A 22,710-nucleotide genomic window follows, 5' to 3' on the forward strand; every position below is an offset into this window, starting at 1 on the left:
GATATTGTGCTCGGCCCCTGACAAGGCTCAGCCCATTTGCAAGCTGGCAGGATGAGAGTTCACAGACCTGACTGGGTTCCGTTTTGGGGGGGGGGGGGGGGGTGTTGGCAGGACACTGCTGATTGAGGTATAGCCATTCTGTAACAGGACTTCTAATATCCTTATTGGAAAATAGGGGGGCACATTATTTCTTATAATAAACATTTAAAAGTCATGTGACGCAAGTGACATCACTCCACTCAGAAAATACGTTTATTTCTGGGTTTCTGGAATACAAATGTATGACTTCAAGTAACCAAAAGCCCAAGCTGTACCACCCACCCACCGGGCAATCAGAAAACCCACAGCCCCACTGACAGAAATGTGCCCCGAGCACATGTTAAATATCTTGGTCTGCACCCGGGGTGCTTGCCTGCCAAACATGATGGATATCACTGCCCTCTGGCCCTTTTCTGTTTATTATTCTTTTCTCTTACACCCAAGTCAGATGTTAGGGACCTCCATAAACCCAGGCACAAGTTACAATGATTATTTGTGCAAGACTGGTCTGGGATATCAGACGTGATTTTTTTTTTTAGATGTTCTAGGATAGACTTGGTTCCAAGGTAAGTGAAATACAGATATAGAAGGTGAACTTGACCTTTAAAAATAACTTAGTATGAAATGAAAATATATAGCCCATTGCCCATTGTAATTTTAAATTACATTTTGTTCCAAACTGTCAGTTTGGAATTTTAGTGGCTTTCTACACTAGCAACCAGGCAGCAGTCTGAAAGCCAGAGTAAAAGACAGACAGGAGATTTCCTCTAATGAAAGACAAGTAATAGCAATGTAACGATGACAACAAAACTTCAACCCTACAGGGCGTGGGGGGTTTTTGGTTTGTGGGGTCAGTGCTCCCTAAGGACCTGATCATTTAAAGTAGAAAATTCCCATTTAAAATAAACAATATTAGTGTAATTCAATCTTAATCATCATGTTTTTTTTAGGGTTGATCATGTGGTTATGCATAACCTTACAGACTATATTGATAAAATGCCTTCTAATCTTCCAATTCTGAAGGCAGCCATGCTACTGAGTGAGGGTAGGCCTACACACCTCTCCAGCCATGTTAATGCAAATACCGGTACAATATTTTCGCCTTCCCTGCACTGCGTTTATGACAACCTTCCCTTTGTGTATAGGTAACACTACTGAAACCACAATTATTATGGCACATAAGCATAGGGCAACTGCCAAAGAGCGATAGTAACAGGGACTTTTGTTTACAAGTAGGCAGAAGGCTTCATTGTTTTGTGCTGGGCAAGTTGCCTATTATGCCCAACAATGAAACTGTTATGATGTCTAAAAAGCCATTTAGACCCATTTAGAACTGTACTCAATTCATTCCAGGTTCATATGGCGGATGGCGTCCAACAAGGGATGAAGATCTCAAGCTGCCTTATGAGCTAAGCAGTGCTGCTCTGCTGATTTCCTGATCAGGGTACCACCCTTTTGGTTAAATAAAGAACACTTCTGAGAACCCCACATCCTGCACATATGTTCAGCTGGAAGCATGACAGCCCAGCTGAGTGCAGGCAGCAAAGGGTTAAACATATGCTTGTTCATGGGTGAGAAGAGTGAAGATGAGATGCATTAAATTATCTTTAACCTGTTCATGTTGGGATGCTGGGAGTTGTAGTTCAGCAAGTCACAGATTTAACAGGGCATTTGGAGAGGTAAGGGGCTAAAGAAATCATAACAAAGCGACGGAACCAGGCCTGGCCATATGCTGGATAGAAAAAAAAGGGGTTGGGGCTGAACCCAAAATGTCAGAGTATATCCTGTAGATCAGAGGTCCTGCTGTCGTTTACATGAGCAGCATTAGGGAAAGGCCAGGAGATGCTTCCAGACTGATGAAAAGGAAGTGTAAAGAGGAAATTTACTTCCCTTAAGAACATTGGAATTTCAAGTGCCTTTCCTTTTTTTTTTTTTTATAAATAAAACGTCACTCTGTGGGGCCCCTGGGCCCACGTTCAGCAACATTTGGCTTGAATGGATATATAATCTTGTAGGAAAAGTAACACTATCTCCTGTGGTTATCTGCAGCATTTTTGTATTTGTAATGAATTAATTTCCTTTCATTACTAACGAGTATTTGATGTCTTCCTTCGAGGCAGATTGTCTGTTTGTTACAAGTCTCTGTGACACGCAGCAGATATTTCTCTGGTTTACGTTACACTGATCTGATAGGGCCTGTCCTGTTAACATTCTGCTAACATATCAAACTGATCATTTACAAGCGAATATGGAAACCAGCCATGGGCAACTGCCAGCCCTCCTTGTTCAACTATAAGTCCCAGCATCCCACTGACAGCAGAAGGATATTTTGGTCTGTACTAAAGGAGGTAATTCAAGATTTGGCTACACCAGGTACTTATGGATTTTATTGAAAAATACCCCCTTTAAGACCAAACATTAGTTACACCACCTAAGCTTATAACGCATTATGTATGTATGTATGTATAACTTTATTTATAAAGCGCCACAAGGGTACGCAGCGCTGTACAGTCTTACAGAATACACAATTACACACAGGGAGGACAAGTGATATAATAAATAAATACAATAAATACATATATGTAAACATATGCCATGTGGTATGAGACACAGTAGGAAGGAGGTCCCTGCCCCGTAGAGCTTACAATCTGAGTATTTCATAGAGGTATGAAAGCAATGTTGCTGGGCATCCAGGACCCCCAGAGAAAACATCCACTCTCTCTAGGCATTACTTGTGGTAGGGGGAAGCCTTAATATTTGGTAATAAATAGGCAAGACTTGGTTGCAAAAAGCAAAAAAAAAAAAACAAGTATAATGTCACACAGAGCCTTATGTAGGCTGCCAGTCCACATAGGGGTATTATGTAGCCAATTATAGCTCTTATTTGCACCCCCAGGAACCTTTTCCATGCTTGTGTTGCTCCCCAACAGTTTTTCCATTTGAATGCGGCTCACAGGTATAAAAGGTTGGGGATCCCTGGGCTAGAGCAACCTATAACCAAAAGCAATGGCCTATGCAACACAGCGCAATTAGGTGGCCCAATATTAAAGGTAACTTGCATGGAAACTTGAGGGCACAAGTCGGGGAAGCCAGCAATAGTGACAGCTGATATTGTGCAGAACCCAGAGTCCAGCTTCATGGCAATTTCATTACTAAAGCTACAGACAGCAAACTCCCTTGTCGTATTTCATAAATTGAATATTGAAGGTGTTCACACATTTTCTTAAGAAACACAGAGCCCTTCGGCACACAAACAGATCAGTATCGATATTATGATAAAAATCTCAAACATCTGCATGCCCGCAGATATATCTGAACTTCTAAACAGTATCGTGCACTTAATCTTTTTTTTTTTCTGCTATGATTTCTTTTGGACAGTTCCTCAGAACTCTCATTATAGAAAGGAACCTAATCAGATGGGAAATCCCTGTTACGGGTGCTTGGCTCTTGCGCCAGGGGCACACAATCATTGCAGGAGTCGCTGGGAGGCTTAGATTAGAAGGCTACATGGCTAGAAAGGTGTCCAAAAAACATGGCCTAAGTCTAAGCCCCCCCCAAATCTATGAACAACCTCAACTGGCCCCCTCACTAACAGAATTCACTGCCACTTGCTGTAACTGTGCCCCATCCCATGTTTAGATTTGCAGGGCTGCACACACTGGTTGGTGCCATAAGATGTTCATCTTTGGCCTCCATACGTCTTCCATCTGCAAACGGAGCAGATCTTCCCTATCCAATGCTGACTGCAATTCAAAGCTCAGTTGTATGTATATTTTCATGCCCCGATCAAGCCCTGTATTCCCAGCTATCAGCCGTCACTGCAAGCTACAAGCTGTAGTTCAGCAGCTGCCAGCCATAGGCCAGCTTTCTGCTTCACAAAGCAACCGTGCAGATGGGGATTTCCATGGAACAGTATAAACACCATGGCAGAAACTGCACTTTGACAATTTCCAAAATTGATTTCAAAAGGTTGCATTATGCATTCGCTCAGCTTACGAACATAACCATGAAACTATGAAGAGGAACAATGGGATGGGATCAGGTTAACGCATCAGACCATCATCCTCGGCATGGTAAGGCTATAGGAGTGGTTGTTTGCTCCAACACACATCCTCTATTAAAGGAACACACCGGCTAAACTTACACCAACAATGCTTCTTTGCTATGCTGCCCTAAGCAAGGCAGTTGGGTTTGGGCTGCCTATGGTCTGTGTTCGGACAACATATTATATCCCCTTATCACTGTCTAGATAAAGTGAGACAAATAGAAAAGCAAATACCTTCTTTTTACAGTGTTCCTTAGAAAATCATTGATCAGGCTAATAAAATCTGAGCAAATGCCCCATTATAAAACTATACTGGAGTTGAGGAGGGGGGGGTATAGAAATAAAAAGTCACATGATTGCCAGCAAGCATTTTTTTTAATGACTTTTTTCCACCCAAACCAAAACAATACGGCACCAAAACTTTGTTCCGAAAGTAGTTTTTAAAGTCTGTTATGGCTTACTCATGCCCCTGAACTGCTTACACAAGCCATTTAATAGGTTACAGTAAGTGATAAATGCTGTTTATCTTAAACAAAACACACTGACAGTGTGGAGTACAAGTATTAACTCTAACACAGCCCCACTATAAACTTCCCCTTACACAGTAACACATCAATCTGCTGGATTAGACAGTACAATCGGAATTTGAAACTTAACAGTGTTTTATTGCCGAGATGCAGAAGGTGACATTTTCCTTCTAGGGATGGGGATGGTGATGGGAGGAAGACTGCCTAGCTTGGTTTGGCAAACTGCCTAGCTTTGAATGTTGGGTACCTACAAGCAGGTAACTTGTGTTGGGTTGACAACTGGGAATTTATTGCCAGACAGGTGTTGGCTTGCTTATTATACTTACATATTAGTGCTAGCCCCTGATATAGAGAATTCATTCTCTGTGGCCGCCCATCTCTCTGGCTGCTGTGACTGCTGTTTCCTTTGCTTCCTTTGTGCAACCTTTAAATGGTATCACTACCGAGTCTTTGCATTATTCACACCTCAGAATCAATCCCCTGCGTTGTTCACACCTGTAAGACCCCACATTGTTCACACCTCAGACTTAGGAGCAGTGCCAGCATTGTCACTGTATGTACTGCAGTACAAACTATTCATCTTGGTCATGATCAGTTACTACTTTGCCTGCCCTATGCTGCCTGTGCCATACTCTGCCTGCCCTACCCTGCCTGCGTGTGCCATACTCTGCCTGCCCTACCCTGCCTGCTCTATGCTGCCTGTGTCTGCCATACTCTGCCTTTACCTCTTTTATATAGATTTTTATAACAAAACAAGGCCACTTATTTGTCAGATATTCTGTGCTCAATGAATTTGAAAGTTCTAGGTTTATTTGTTACAGAGTTCCTTTGATACAGATTTTCAAAAGCAGGGCCTGTTTCCCAAAGACTCGTGTTGATGATTTTCAGTTATCAAAAACAAAGGTTTATCAGAAATTCACACGCTGATAAGAAAGAAGCAGTTTCTCATCAGTCATAAGAACATTGAAGACATGTGTTCAGTAACGGCACAGAAGAGTCGACGAGATTATCAGGATATATTAAGAAGGCAATATCCCTTTAATTCTGTGTGTAACTATGCGTAGGCATAAACTTCCGTATCCACATAGATAAAAGCTTAGAAGCAAGAAAAGCAAGTTAAAACAGCTCAGATGCAGTAGAATGTTCTGTTGCATTAATATCATATTATGCCTTGTGCACATCTGCTTTGCAGAGAAGTCAGACCAAAGAAGTCAAACGGATACAAATACACACATAGATAGATATATCTCCATAGATATTTCCATATAACCTGTTTATGGACCTTTGAAGTTACTATCTGTTTTAGTTCACCTTTAACCAAACTTTTGGTATGATCTAGACAGTGATAGTCTAAGAAAATTTACAGTTTTTTTTTTATCTATTTAGCTTTTATTCAGCAGCAATCCAATTTCGAACTGCAGCAGCTATCTGGTTCCTAGGGTCCAGTTTACCCAGGCAACAAGGCAGACTTGTGAGCAAGATACTGGAAAATGAATAGAAGAGGGACAGAAAATATAAGGAATAAAAAGTAACAATACAAATAAATTAGCAGCATCAAATAGCAATAGCATCAAATAGCTGCGTATTGCTTCATTGTTAAGTGGGTGGAAAAAATTAAAAAAAAAAACATAAGTGAAAAAACACACTGAAACGGAACCGTTTAAAGAATGAGGCTGATGACTTAGTAACAGGAAGAGTGGTGTGTGTAGGAAAGTTTTAATCAAAGAAAATATAGTAATATATCAACCACCCCGGGAGATTGCCATCAGCGCAGCTAGCAGAGAGGAATGTGTTGGAGGGGGGCACTACAAAGTCAACAAGAATTTCAGCGCTGGAAAAGATGCTTTTCCTCCAGGCCACAAATGTCACTCTCCCAAATCAACAGCTGCATTTTCAGGCAATTTCAAATTAGCTGAGGATGCTGGGAGTTCTGGTTGGCAACTGATGGGTGGTCAAGAATGACCTCCTTAGGTTAGTCAGCAGCCTAGGAATGAGCAAACTGAGGCCCATGGAGAAGGGCCTCACCCCTCAGACAGTTGGAGCACTAAGTATGATGTTCACACGTTCATTTTCCAGCAGCCAATTCCTCCTTTAAAATTCTTTCACACTGACCGGTCTACAGGAAAACTGAATACAATAGGTGTTCTCAGCTGACACTAACGCAACTCTGATTTCTGCCGAAGGTAGAGAAGTCTCTTTGAAGGCCAAATTCATTTCCCCTATCCATATTATATCCAGAAGTATTAAATATCCTGCTGATTATGAGAGACCAAGTGGCTCCTAAACTGTAGATGAAGTTCTTAATGATCATATATGGATGGAGGTTTAGTGGTAGTTTTCTATTTATAGTACCTACTGATACACTATGGCAGACCCATACAGAAGTAATGATAAGTAAATATTGCTCCTTCAATGTCTATAAAGATAAATTAAAGATTAACATTGTTTAAAAGCAGGGCATAGTTTCCGTTTGAGTAATGTTTTCATTAGAAATGAGAAGTTTCCTAATACCAACCACAATAAGGAGTGGCCTGCTGGTATAGAGACAGGCACATAGAAGGTCCAATTGCTCTCCTGGTGCCAGGAAGGATTATTTCCTCCCTCTTAAACAGACTGGAGATGATTGGCGTTATTCTTGCTCTGGCAATTAACTTACAGTTAAGCAGGCTTGATTTGGACACAAGAATTGACCCTGATGGACGTGTCTTTTCTTAACTTTACACTCTGTTACTATGAATCAGGAAATGCGAAAGGCCAGAAATTTCCTTATCCACCCAAGGGCAACTGCACCAAGGGTTTATACTTGAAAACGTTAAATGAAATATTTGCTTCATGGACCCCTGCAAGCCAATTAATATAAATTAAGAAACCCACACAACTAAATCTGACATGATGTCTGTGTGCTTTGAAGTCATCCCAAAACAAGCAGTCTCTGGCCTTAATATGGTTGACTTAGCAGAGCTAATGGAGTGGAACGGACTCTGTGCTTGCCGATGGCTCTGGGAAACAGAGCAGGATCACAGCAGTTAGAAGCCATGGCACCATATGTCCCTCTCAATGGTTTGAAGGCAGTTGATGCTGGCTTCTATTGTGATTCACTTTTCCAATTAATCAAATGGCTTTATCAGGCAGGAAATAAAGTTAGATGGGCATTTATTAATGCCCATGACATAGAAGATTGGAATGTGTTGGAGAAGCCAGTCAGTACGAGCCCTAAAAGGGGCATTATTAAAGCGCAAATTACAGATTTAGCACACAGCACCTGTTTAGTAGGGATTTTTGTGGTCAGGAAACAACATTTCTATGGTAGGCTCTGTTTACAAGATGATACTTTTGAAAAGCCAAGCGTGCCACCATTTTTATAGAAAGTAGGCCAGAGGTCCTCATTTCATGTCCATTTATCTTCTCACAATACTCCATGTCATATGAAACTAAATATGCAGATAACCATGGCAGTAAAGCCTAATTTTGATTGATTGCTTAGAGCAAATGTACAAAAACACTAGCCAGAAGGGCCTCAAAGACTTCTACAAGTCTAAGCTCCTAAGACACTGATATATAAAAAAAGGGCCATTAAAATGGCAAGCTCAGATGGACTTATGTCATTTATCAAGCTCAGCTATATTGTTAAATGACTGGAAGCTCTATGGGCCCAGTAGTACAAAGCTTGGCACAAGTACAATAATAGATAGGGTATGTAGAGAATCTCTCTTGCAGAATCCTGTCATTTGAGTTACACTGGAGCTGCCCTACCCAAATGGACTTGGCCTACAAAAAACCTTTATTTAATAACACAGGTCTGCCCAAAAGCTTTTATTTGCATGCCACTTTTTTTTAAAACTACCTGGCATTCCATCTACTACATTATATAACAAGCACATCAGTATATTAAAATGGCGACTGCTGAGCTAAAGGACATCTGTTCCTTCATATCAAGTGATGTGCTGAAAACTATGTACACTGTGCAGTGGAGCTTACAATCTAAGGCGCATTTCACATTCACACACAGCCAAATAACACGCCTGAATGTTTTTAGGGTGTGGGAGGAAACTGGAGTACCCAGAGGAAACCCAAACAGGCATGGGAAGAACATGCAGATTCCAGATGGTGCCCTGGCTGGAATTGAACCCAAGAGCCCAGTGCTGCAAGGCAACAATGTTAACCACTGCACCGCTGTGCTACCAATGCCTGGGGACTCTTAAACTGAAGACATAAGGTCGTAACTTGGGCCTTGAACACAAATATTCCAACTTATAACTATTCAATGCAATTGGATCTTTGTTGGAACGGAGGAGTTTTTATTATGGGATGGAATTACAATATATGCCATGTTTGCTACATGATACATGAGGCTACTAGCCACTTTTATAAGTTGACAATAAAAAAAGTTTTTTTTTCTTTAATAGAAAGCTCTTATTATATGTAATAAAAGCAGAAAGGTTTCGATGAAACAAATGAGCTGACAAAACTCTCGCCTATTAGGAACAAGCCAGCTTAGAGTTAACGATCATTTCGCAGACGAGTAAATGCGAACACATGTTCATGCCTGGGCTGCCGAGATGTAGTAAAAAGGCTTAAATTAAAGCCACTCTGAGTCTAGTGCACCCTTAGTATAAAACACTTCCCATCGCCTGAATGGCAGCTCAGGGCTCTGGTTTAAGTTAAACCCCCCCCCCCCCCAGGAGTTGAATTTACTATTTAAAGACAGGTTTTTTTTTTTCCTTCTTCAAAATTTCCCCTATTACAAAGCCAGTGTGCAATTAGCCTTCCTCTTACAAAATCTTACAATTGTTCTACAGTACAGAGGAAAACCGCAAAATCACAGGGCTACACAGCTGAAGGTAACAGAGTTTGCAATGCACCCTGGGCCTAAAAGCCATACACTTATCCTTTACATTTTATCTCCTAGCTGTGCAAGCCCAATCTGGCCCTGAGCGTCTTTCTTGGAAAAAAAAAAAAAAAAAAAAAGTTACTATTAATAAACTGGATGGCAGAGTATTGTCAGTTCCATGAGGCCGTGTCTCACCTAACATAACCTCCGGAACACCAGCTGCGCCTTCCTGTCTTACAGAACCCTCCCTTTGGTGACCTGCAACACTAAGGCACAGAAGGAGAACAGGCCCTGCCAGGGTTAATGGGTCCTTCTAGAAATTTCCTGCTGCACCTAAGGGGGACTCGCTCTGGCCAGTCAAGCCCAGGGGTTGTGGTTCAAGGCAGAAAGCGAGGAACTTTTGGTACACCAACCTGTGGCCCAGCAATCACTCATTTTTTTGAAAGTCTGTTAGATACAATATATAATTTTTTTCAAAGACCATTTTAGGGTCTTGGCCATGGCTATTCATTAACGTAACCAGCGCACAATTACAACCACTGACCACATCACCTCTGAGGCCAAGGGGTTAAAAGCACCCCATCCAGAAGAAGAAAACACGAGCACTACAAACGGCCTCCCCTTCCTTGGTTCCCATACTTTAGACTTTAAGCAAAGAAATGAATTAAAAAAAAAAAAAACCGCAGCACGCGCGCCCACGCATTTTGCAAGTTGTTGTACACCTTGCTTTGCCAACCCAGATGGCATGAACAGACTACATACGTGTGGGATTCGCGGGCGTGCGTCACACTACAGAACGGGAATAGAACACCCAATACTGCAAATTTCCTACAAAAATAAAGCGTCACAGTCTGAAAAAAGAAAAATATACACACGCAAATATATTAATATATATCATATATATATATATATATACACACACATACACACATCTATATAGATCATTTTAATTCTGCAGCTACAGTACAAAGTTTAAAGGCTAAAGGAAAGTCATGGAAAAGAAGGTGCTTAATCATGGTGGCTCACATGTACAGTAGTTACATGAAGCTGCCGGGAGTAGGCAGGGAGTGCCGGTGTCATGACAATACGTGGGACACATGTACCTGTGCAGCACGCTGCCTTCCTGACTGCTCTCGCTGGCTGCTTCCCTGCATATGAACCACAACAGCATCACTGCATTGAGCAAATGCACATTCAGACACGCCTCCTCAGCCTAGCCCTGCCCACCTCATGCTGATTGGCCACTAACCCCACATTTTTTTTTCTCTTTTTTCTCAAGCTTTATTCAAACATGGCAAAGCGAACCACGAACAAAAAAAAATATATAAAGATCACAACCTGCTACTGAAAGATCTGTTAATGTGTTGGCTTCAGGAGTCAGAACCAGCGATCCAAAGAGTAGAAATAAGGACTCAAATAGTAATTACATTTGCTAAAATCTTTAACTCTATTAAAAAATGCTGAGTATATTCTAATTTTTCCTTTTATCTACAGAGCCATGCAGTCTGCTGCTGAACTGCAACTCTCAGCAGTGCAGGGAACAACAAATCATATTCTCTGTGTATTCAGGACAACGGAGATCAGGATGTATAGAACAGATTCTTTTAGCCAGGATTATGGAGCCCACTACATGCAAAGAATTCAGCATCAGTTTTAAAGGGGAAATATACCCTTTTAATGAATAATGATAAACTGTAAATGAAAAGACGTGGGCTAAGCCTGCAGTATAATCCATACTGGGTGGAACTTGTGTTTTGCACCTCGTGGGAAAGATTTGCACCCTGGGGGCAAACAGATGAGAAGTTGTACAGCCAGTTCTAAAGCTGTCACTACTCTCTCAGACTGTAATCATTTTTGTTGTGTTAGACCAGATCGGGCAAAGCGGATGATCAGCTGGAAGTGTGCTAACACATTCTTCTGTTTCAGGGGGAAAAAAGCGATACTATAATATTTATTACAGGCCTGGGGACTCATGGAAATTTCCAGCAGGCTGTATGTGACTATTTAGTCGGTGCAGCCATACATCTGTTGCACAGCCGCCCACGTGAGAGCTTCACTTACCTCCTGTCCCGGCTTGTATGCCAACGTGTGCTAGACAGCTCACACACAAATCTCACAGACAGCCCTTTCCGTAAGGGCCACATATTTCCCTCTTCTACCAGACACCCCCAAAAGTATTTGGGTACAAACTGGTCAGGGAAAATTACAAGACATATATTTGCATAGCTGTTATGTTATAATGGAACCCATGCTCAACTACAACTCCCTGTATCCCCAGGTTAACAGCAGTAAGAGACTCTCAGGTTAGACAGCCCCACAGGTGCCTAGCCTTTGAGTAGACAACTTAGTAGCTGAGGCATAAAATAGGCACCTTCATGAAGTTCATCCCTTTACTCCTAATTAAAATCCAACAGAATTATAAGGCATAGGGGTAAACTTCATTATTCTCAACGAGGGGCACAACAGCGTCCCCTTGGGGGGGGGACATGTAAACAAACTTCAATCTGTTGCCACACATTTCCACAATCAAGAGTTGGGGGCTATGAATACATAGAAAAGTCAGGAACAGGCAACTCAGGTGGGTGACCCCCAAACACAGTTTTAACCTGGGGGCCATGGAGAAATGAAACTTATTATATATTATTTATATTACTAAATGATTAAGGGCAAATGCACTTTATTATCGTGTTTAACCACATACTGTGCATTTAATGTGTAGGGGGAAAGCATTATGCAAGCAATTGAAGCTCCATAAATGGTATATTTCCGCCATAAACCTTCCCCCGCACTTTAAGGCAGTTAAGTTTATAAAAGTACCTTCAAGTACGCCCTTATCTACCCATCACACATTACCGAAACAGCGGCCCATATCTCTATATACCCCTTCTCATAACCATCTTATCTCTGGGTTTGATCGTATCCCGAGCTGTCGTAAAAATTAACACCTGCATAAATTGGCACATTATCTAAAATTTACAGCTACACTGTCGATTTGTATTGTGAAATAGGTTTTATTATAAGCCGTGCTATTTAGCCCCATGATCCCTGTAACAGCCCAACCCATCTGTACTTACCTAGCCTATCTCTCTGTAGACCCCAGAGCACAAGGAATAACCACTGCAGCAGAGAGCAGGGGAATTAAACCCACTTGGGCTCTGTGCAATCCACGCTCTTTAGTAAAGCAAAACTTTCTCACGGCCTTTTTTTTTCTCCAATGCCCTAAAGATTAGAAAGAAAATAGCATGCAGGCTATAAATATATCACAGCGGCCTAAAAGCGCCACACGGTGGAAGTCCAAAAACTTTTTTTTTTAACAAGCCTTTCAAGTGATACTGTATCTGAGCCCAGCCATAAGTGAAACTCTTTCTTAAAGAGGATATAAAGCCATATCTAAAATGAGGCCTAAGGAAATAAAATATTAGTCTAAGCTACAGTCATTAATCGTTTCCATTGGCTTTAAAGTTATTCTTAAATATAAATGTTACTAACAGCAGGGCCTGTCTGTCATTTTATATCCACAGCCCTTGCAACAATGTAGCAGAAGCCAAGCCGATTACCAGGCCTCGACGAATGCAATGAAATGGAGCCCAGGCTGGGGAACTAACGTTGCCACATTGTATCAAGGGAAAGAAGCAGAGAATGGAAAGGGACAAACTGCACATATCTAAGACAAACTTTAGGGGTGACCAACAAGCCTGAACAGATACCAAGTGTGTCCCAACAATATATTTTATTTATTTCTGTATAATCTGCACAGCAATCTCTATGGCAGACTAACCTATTCCTGACAATACTGACTGCAATGGGCCCCAGGATAGCATTTTCTGAAACTAGTAGGATTAAAGGTGATATAAACCCATAAAATAGAATTCTGACTTAATAATGTTCCAATACACATTGTCAGTGTCATTAAAGTGATATGTGAATGTAATACGGAAAGGCGGCTCTGTCCCTGGCTACTCTTTGCCTCGGTGGGTCTCACTTCTGACCTGTGAAGCAGCGGGCAAGGCTGGCTTCATAATTTTATAAAGGCACATAACTGCTTTCATTTGCATTTTCAAAAAAGAAACTGAAAATTTGACTGTAAATTGCTCTGAATTACAACTTTTTCGAGAAAGCAACATTTTATTTCTGAGCGTCCATGCCCTTCAAATATTAACGTGAACACAAATTCAGCACGGAGCCTGCTTCACACGCAGAGCAATCCCATTCCCCATACTCCATTAAATCCTTCCACTACAACAATACTCCACGTGCTTTTTTGAAGAAGAAGAAGAAGCAGATCATTGTCCCAGCCAGGGGGGGGGGAAGCCATTTTCCTCTGCAGATATTCTAATATTCTGAACTGAAAACTTCCCTACAACCTGTAGGAATCCAGATACAACTCCCAAACATCTATGTACAGATAGTAAAAGGCAAACGAGCACTGGTTTCTGAAAAACACTCATTAGCCTGAAGGCCAAAAATCACGAACGAATGGAATTAGTGAACATTACAGTTAAAGAATTAATAACTCACTCATTTATAATATGAACACAGCCAGACTCTCGTTTCAAGGTGATTCAATCCAGAGCTGAATAGTTTTTGCTTGTAAGAGTGGAAGCCACAAGCAGCAAGCCACTAACTTATCCAGTCGTGTGAAGTAAGGCAACACAGCGCGTCATAGGCCAAGAATGAGTGTATAGAGCTAGAGGAGAGTGAGGGGCATTGCATGAAAGCAGCTGCCGAGGCGTAGAGTTACACCAACGTGAAACCTGAGCCCCTGCGCCTGATTCCTAGGGAGCAACATTGTTACAGCCAGTGCCTGCCACTGGGCTCACTGGAAACCCATGGGAACCCGGCCCTTTGTTACAACATGGTGGGCTGCAAAAAATATCAACAAAATATCAAATATATCGCATTTACAGGGCTGCCTTGTTTAATTACAGCAGTCCATTAAGGAGTCTTACCTTCATAATTCAATATCAGCCCATTTCATTAATCAGATTGCAAAAAATATATATATATATTTATAAAAATAGTAGAAAAATCTAAATACACATTGCATCTAAAAAAGCTGACTTAACTTGCAGCAGCCCTCATTAAGGAGCTATACTTTCATTATTAAACATACCTTCAATTTTTTAATCATTATATATATATATATATATATATAAATAAAGATACAGTATAACAAAATTAAATTAATAAAGCAGAGACTATCATTTAAAAATGTTCTTCATATATTAGGGTCATATATCTATACAGGAGCAATATCTTATTAAATATAACAGATATAAAAGTTAAATGCATGGCTTGTTGCACCCAGAAGCAAATGAAACATAGATATGAGTAATTATATATATATATATAGTATATTCACTTATATATTATATATACAATTATATAAGTGAAACACTGCACAAAAGAGAATGCCTTTTGGAGGCGCAGTGGCTACAAGGGGCCCATTCTGGGCTGCTGACAATAATAACTTTATGGAAGTTTGAGTTGAACTGCACTGCCCCAACCAGCAAACAAGCACTCAGCATGGAAGTTACCTGTGTCCTTTAAGCCCCCACACCGGTATTAAAACTCCGGGAACTTGTGCAAGACGCTTTTAGAAAAGGTGTAGGCACCAATAAAAAATAATAAATATACTGTTTCCGTGGCTCACAGGCACTGGTTCGACAAGGCACTCTCTTTCACTCACTGAGCCCTCTCCTACTTGGGCTCCAATAAGTGCCTGGAGGCAGCGCACTGCCATATATAAATTCAGCCGATACCATCTTACTCGAAGAAATAGGGGAGCGCAGAAAAAAAGACGCGTCCAGTACAGGCCTAAAGCGGAAAAGGCGCATTTTTTTTTTACAGAGGGAATGTTTAATAATACTAAACTCGAACTATTACACTGTAATAAGGAGCATCTGCCTTTATTTTACGGCTAAGTATCGGTCGCGGAATCCAGGCCTCCCCTTTTATCAGAGAATTGAACTGCTCCGGTTAGTTTACAAATTATAAACAAAGAACCTCGTGGGAACCAGAGACACACGCTGTCTGGCAATGGGGCTGCCTGCAACCTAGTGCTGCCCTCTATGGGCCTAGTGGGGTTACTGATACTACGGGTGGAACCTGGAATGTGTAATCAGTAACCCACTTTGCCTTTTGTTTTGTTTTTTTATATTTATTCATGGACTTTTACAACCACCATGTGTTTCCTAAACACATAATTTCTACTCTACACAGCAATATATGGAAACATATTTAAAGGGAAAGTTCATCTAAAAATAAACTGATAAAACAAATAAAAAATAAATATGCTATGGGGCAACATTTATCAAAGTACGACAGATCCGATTACAAAAAAAAATCATATTTTTGCAACTTTTTTTACAGCAATATTTTCGTTAATTTGCACAACTTTTTCATACTTTGCGACAATTTGTGCAACAAAATCGTATTTGACGCGCTGAGTATGAAAGTTTCGGATCCATTCAAGCTTCGGTATGGTGACTTTCCTTGGGCCAGGTTGGAGCTGCAGAGTGCCATTGAGCCCTATGGGAGACTTTCCTTGGGCCGGGTTGGAGCTGCAGAGTGCCATTGAGCCCTATGGGAGACTTTCCTTGGGCCGGGTTGGAGCTGCAGAGTGCCATTGAGCCCTATGGGAGACTTTCCTTGGGCCGGGTTGGAGCTGCAGAGTGCCATTGAGCCCTATGGGAGACTTTCCTTGGGCCGGGTTGGAGCTGCAGAGTGCCATTGAGCCCTATGGGAGACTTTCCTTGGGCCGGGTTGGAGCTGCAGAGTGCCATTGAGCCCTATGGGAGACTTTCCTTGGGCCGGGTTGGAGCTGCAGAGAGCCATTGAGCCCTATGGGAGACTTTCCTTGGGCCGGGTTGGAGCTGCAGAGTGCCATTGAGCCCTATGGGAGACTTTCCTTGGGCCAGGTTGGAGCTGCAGAGTGCCATTGAGCCCTATGGGAGACTTTCCTTGGGCTGGGTTGGAGCTGCAGAGTGCCATTGAGCCCTATGGGAGACTTTCCTTGGGCCGGGTTGGAGCAGCAGAGTGCCATTGAGCCCTATGGGAGACTTTCCTTGGGCCGGGTTGGAGCTGCAGAGTGCCATTGAGCCCTATGGGAGGCTTTCCTTGGGCCAGGTTGGAGCTGCAGAGTGCCATTGAGCCCTATGGGAGACTTTCCTTGGGCCAGGTTGGAGCTGCAGAGTGCCATTGAGCCCTATGGGAGACTTTCCTTGGGCCATCGGTCGCCAGGTTGGAGCTGCAGAGTGCCATTGAGCCCTATGGGAGACTTTCCTTGGGCCAGGTTGGAGCTGCAGAGTGCCATTGAGCCCTATGGGAGACTTTCCTTGGACCATCGGTCGCACAAAACATCGTCAGATCCGCCACACACCATTCAGGGCTGAATCGGCAGGTAAGGAGGTAGAAACAATAGGATTTCTACCTCCTTCTGCCGATTCAGCGCTGAAGGGAGATTTTGGTCAGGCGCCTTATATGGCGCCCGATCAAAATTTTCCAACTGGTCCGATCGGCGAGTCGGGCGATATCAGCAGCTTCCTGTGATATCGGTCGACTCGCCGACATACCATACACGCACCGAATATCGTACGAAACGAGGTTTCGTACGATATTATCGGTGCATGTATGGTCACCTTTAGGCTAGGGTCCGCATTGTGCTACTAATTAACCAATCTGAGTCCTTATTAGTCACCTACTAAGAAAGTTTATGTGCTTGTGTTGCTCCCCAGATTTTTTTTCATTGAAATGAAAAGTAGTAAAAAGTGAAAATAAGGTATTTTTTTAATGACATCCCCTAAAAACTGGAAAGAGGCAGAAAAGAAAGACAAATTATTAATATATAAAAAAATGAAGATCAATTAAAAAGAATAGAGCATTCTATAAAATAAAGGGAAAGTAAAATTCTTCCCAACAAGTTAAGGGATTCTGTGAAAATCCATTAAAAGTTGGAAGTTTTACAACATAGTTTTTTTTCCATTAGTGCCCCTGGCTACCTATTCACTAGAAATCAATTCATCAATGGCCATGCTGTCATCTCTCTGCAAAATGAGCCAATTGAAATTGGGTACACAGGGCCTGAGGGCAGTAAAAAAAAAAATGACGTAATGATTAGGCTTCATTCATACTGATTTCTCATGCAGCCTGTATGCTAGCTTGGTTATGATCAAATGCAAGGTATCATTACAGAGTATGATTATTTTTAAAAATAATTGCCTCTGGGAAATGGCCATAATGAGAGCTTTCTGGATATCAGATTTCCAGATAAGAGGTCCTAACTTGCTTCTTATAAGAGCTTCTAACAGAATCCCTAAACTTTGCATGGGGCCTTTATTTCCCCTTTAGGACAGAAACTGAAATGAACGTGAGATGCTGAAATTCAGTGGCAGCATTCATTTTGTTTCTTTTCGTGCCCATAATGCCAGGCGTATATGGTAAGTATTATAGGCCGTGCCCACTTTGGCCAGCAGCAAATGTCCCTGAAAATTGTTTTCAAATGTCGGCCTTTGTGTTGTTCTGGTACTGCTGCAATTACACAGGTTGAAAAACAACTATTTTGCTGTTAAACACAGGAAATCCCCTCAACTCATTATGCACCAAATGACTGATCCTCTGGCAATTTTGTAGGTCAAAGTCCTCCAGCTGCTGCTTGTGATCTGACCGGAACGTATTCTGCGGCAATTTTAATGCAATTCAGATTTTTATTTCTGTAAATAAGAGGCCAAATGAATGGAGGACAGCAAAATTCAAACTTTTTCAACATAGTTTAATTTATGGATAAAAGCAGAGGTTATGTATGTCATGTGAGGAGAAGCAGCTTAAACTCAAATAGCCTGACGTTCTTTCCCAGAGTATCCCTCAGTCAGTCTCTGGGATACTAAGATGGCTGCCAGGGGTGAGCTAAGCTGACAGGGAGGGGGATGGGGAGGAAGTCACCTTCCATGTTGTTCTGTGACAGACAGAAAATGCTCTTCTACATTTCAGTGTTAGTGCTCTGCAAGGAAGCAGACAGGAATTCCAACACAAAGTGCACACAGCCTCTTGTATATATCTATATGTGTATAGACAGCAAGACAAACACATTCAGATTCATTCACTCATTACAGCCGTTGCAAGTATTATTTTCCTTTAGTAGAACAAAATAGCAGGTACATCATTGGCAGTTATATTGTTCTCTTGCCTCATAACTGCTCTCATATTCCATTCTGTTGAGGCAGGGTGCCTGTTACCAGAGCACATTTACTTTGCCACTTTTTGTGGTGGTGATTTTTACAGTAGCGGGGTGGATTTTCGGCAAGCGTTTTTCCGCTTGCTGAAAATATCCGCCCTACTGCCACGTCTGCCATCAGCCTAAAGGCCAGGGCTTCATGGGTAATAACGTTTATAAAAGTGAGCTTATATGGCCAAAATTGGTCAGGCAGGGGGTGGGCTGGCAGAAACTGCTGGATAAGCCATTGTGATATTACTGCTGAGATCCTGGGGCTCAGTGACCCGAAGCACAGCGTAGGGAAGCAGGGCATGACAGGTTTAGGAGGGCAGCCTCCGGGCAGGGTAAGGGGATGGGTCACGGAAGGCACGTAATCTTTCCTTCAGTTGGCTTCGTACGACAGGAAGTTCAGCAGCTAGCAATGGCCTGCCATCCCCCAAAGAGGTGGGTTCTTTCCCCCATATGTAATAAAAGGCACTAAGTTTGCCCAGGAGCAGTAACCCATAGCAACCGATGAGATGTTTGCTTTTAAAAGGTGACCAGTAAATGCTACCTGCTGATGCAGTTAACAGAGGGTACCTTACTCCGTTCCCCAGGGGGTGGATAAAGGGGGGTACTTGACGAGGAGAGCGAGTAGCCCAGTAGGCCTGGGGTCTTGATCAGAAGGTAGTCAGCCTTGGTTTAGGTATGGGAAGATAGAAGGCAGGAACCAGGTGTTATATTTGGGCTCGGGGTTAGTCCTCTTGTAGGTGAGTTAGGATTGTTGGTTACTGTAAAAGTTTGGTATACAAGTTACTAATGTTACACATGTTAACTGATTTATGTTTTATGTTATTTGAGTTTTATGGTAAATGAATAACTGCGGCCTTCTTTCCAACCAGGTTGGCCAGTTGGTATTTTTTTGGAGGGAAAAGGGGGAAAGGGTGTAGGGTAAGTAGGGGAAGTAGGGGAAGGGAAGGGTTGCAAGCTCGACACTGCAACTGTCATGGAAAGCCTCACATTACAAACTCTTAGGTTGCATTCTGCCACCGGTATAGCTGATGTTTAGTGCTGACTCGTGGCCAATAATGGAGATCAGCACCGCAGTGTTTAGTCTGGAAAATAAAGCCAGTAGCGTCTTTGAGAAAGTGCTGATGTTCTTGAGGTTTGCAGGCATATGCATTTCAGCTAAGCATTCGCCATCTGTAAATTCTGCCTCTGGCCCCCAACCAAATGTTTTGTAAGAAGTTAAAGTGGCATTTCTACAGAGAAAACTGCCCTCTATGGTAAACCCTGTGATGGGGCCAAGTAGGGTGTAACATATATGTGCCGTTTTGTGCTGTTTACCCTAAAAATATTTTGATGTGGCCCACTCATACATGGCCCATGTATGGCTGGTATTTGCTTACAAATAAGAACAATATCAAAACAGGCAAAAATCAAATTGCTTGGTGATCTTTAAGTATATGGCTTGCTTCATGCTGATATAAAATCCATTACAGTGGTCCAAGTGTAGGTGGCCACACACAGGCTGACTTGGACACACTTGGCCAAATAGACATTGATATTCTGAGTCAACTTACAACTGCTTTTTATGTTTTAGTATTTGTGTTTTTTCAGTTATTTAAGTTTTTGTTCAGCAGCTCTTCAGTTTGGAATTTCAGCATCTATCTGGTTGCTAGGGTCTTGTTCACCTTAGCAACCAGGCAGTGGGTTGAATAAGAGACAGGAATATAAATAGGAAAGGAACTGAACAGAAAGATTAGAAATTAAAAGCCAAGCCCCACTGTTGCAAGCTAAGCCTCAGTGACTGGCAATCTGCAGTTTCCATGTTTATCAAGGACTCAGAGAAGACCTTCTCCCACATTGTTAAGGATTTTAACAGCAAATATTCCACCCCCTGATCACCTGTTACAGCTTGCTTGGTGGGCGTAAGCTTCTATGTATTCTAGCTGATGTGCATGGGCCATCCTAGTGATGAGTGAAAATCTTCGCCAGGTTTCAGCCTTGCTCAAATGAACAGCTTATGGCCTGTTCCTACTGAAGCTTTGTCTGTATAATTCAAATTTTCATTACCTGCTGTCCATATCCTATGCAACAAAACCCCCTCTTGACGGCTAAGCCACAGGGTTCTATCATATGATTGTGGAACTACAGTAAGTCTATGGAAAGGGTGAAAATTTCATCCAGACAGTCAGTAAAGAATGGGGGATTACATAAAGCTGAAACTGTCATCAGAGTGAGTAAAACCAAACAAGGGCCAATAACGATACATTTATTATTAAGGCAGCATTAATGTAGAAATTGGAGCATTTTCTGCACAGTGGCGCAAATCCAGCCAGAGCACTGGTAGCAAGGAGCTTGTATGCCCCCCTGTGCTTGTATGGGTTTCCTCCAGGTATTAGTGAGACCCTTACATGCTCCTTGGGAACCCACATCCGCCTCAGTCCGTGAACCTTACTTTGAACTGAACCCCAAATGGATGTCATGGAGTGGGAGGTGCTCTCAGTGACATAACCAACATGGAGGGCTTACCAAAAGGTAAAACACTCAAGGTGCTCAAGATGGCAGTTCTGGCAATACCAAAAGCTAAAGCAAAAAAGGGAAAGTTGTGCTCAACCACTAAATTTGAAACCATTAGGCGGGGGTGCAATGAGGTTGTGACCACAAAGTACATATAGACAACAACAAGAGCCCCTCTGCACTCACCCATTTCAATATATATAGGACATTAAGACCAAACGCTAAAGCCGTGCCACTTTGTGACTTTAACCCTCCCAACCCATGCATTCCATGGGTGTTGGATATACCCACACATCATTACTGGGCACTCTGGTGTCCTCCCACACACCAAAATATATAGGCATGTTAACTGGCTCCTCATTGAAGTGACCATAGTGTATAAATGTGATAGGGACCTTAAATTGTAAGCTCCACTGGGGAAGAGACTGATGTGATTGATGTACAACCTCTGCAGAACATTTTAGCACTATAAAAATAAAACATAATGTCATATTATTTTATCAGCAATCTAGATAGCTAAAAGATTCATGCTTTGCACAAATGCTAAAGGTTTCAACATAAATATTGTTAAATTCATCTGAACTATTGGTATTCAGCCTCATAACTGAGTATTAAACGAAAGTGATGAGCGAATCTGCCCCATTTCGTTTTGCCAAAAAATTTGCAAACTGCTGAAAAATTTGCGAAACGGTGAAAGATTTGCAAAATGCGCTTACCATGCAGCTTTTTTTATGCACGTGACTTTCTTGACATGACCGCAACTTTTTTTTCACTGAATTTTTTGTTGTGGTGAATTTTCACAGCAAATCCATGCCTGGCAAAAAAATTCACTCGTCACTAAAGGGGAATTAAAACTGCACCAAACGAGTTTCAGGCTTAGTCACTTCTCACACTCACCCACTCCTAAATAACTAGGGCTCTTAGTGTAAAGAGCAACTGCATGAAACGTGTGAGGACACAAAGGGAAAGCAGATACGAGCTGTGCAGAGCCTACAGTTGGGAACCTGAGCGAGGAACAACACCAACGTGAATGGGCTCTGTGTGACAGGCATAGAATCTACAGGCTTATGGCACATTGTGTTAATGGCAAGGGCTGGCTAGTGTTACAGGGAGCAAAACACCCCTGAAATCGGGTAACATTTCCAGGAAGGTTCTGAAGATCAAAGTAAAATAATAAACAGTGTTGCTTGTGGTGAATGGGTATCCATTGCACGAGGGCGCACCTATCACAATGAGGATTAACAATATGCAGTATTGTGTGCCCTTGGATTAACCCCCTCAGAAACAGAAATGCACTGGGGAATACTGTGGGGAAATGGTAATATTCATATAAAAATGTCTGTGAATGTACTATTGTCCCTGTTTTTTCCCAATGTTCTATTGTTTTGGCCCAGAATTCTGTGTTCTTTTCCTCAAATCAACACCAGAGTATTTAGCAAGAGCAAATGTGCAGCTGAAAATATGGACTTTAAAGGAAAACGATATCCTAAACCCCCCCAAACAAATGTTTTGTATATATGGTTGATGAAACTTTTTTACAGTTGATCAATAGATA

At 42.0% G+C, this 22,710-nt stretch overlaps 1 protein-coding gene across 3 annotated transcripts in view; it reads right to left on the minus strand.

Moving 5' to 3' along the window:
- The window catches only part of fam53a (family with sequence similarity 53 member A), a 50,311-nt gene extending 35,184 nt beyond the window's left edge, over positions 1 to 15,127 (minus strand). The window contains exon 1 of one of the 3 annotated variants that reach the window (XM_012960496.3): positions 13,961 to 14,041. The gene's annotated coding sequence lies outside the window, so the exon portion shown is untranslated. Of the gene's footprint in view, positions 1 to 10,545; positions 10,646 to 13,960; positions 14,042 to 14,979 lie in introns of those variants that run through there. The other 2 variants (XM_012960486.3, NM_001008137.1) reach the window with 2 other exon arrangements.
- Positions 15,128 to 22,710: the final 7,583 nt, after the last annotated feature.

This window comes from Xenopus tropicalis, chromosome 1 (assembly GCF_000004195.4).
Source record: "Xenopus tropicalis strain Nigerian chromosome 1, UCB_Xtro_10.0, whole genome shotgun sequence".
Classification (NCBI taxonomy): Eukaryota; Metazoa; Chordata; class Amphibia; order Anura; family Pipidae; genus Xenopus; species Xenopus tropicalis.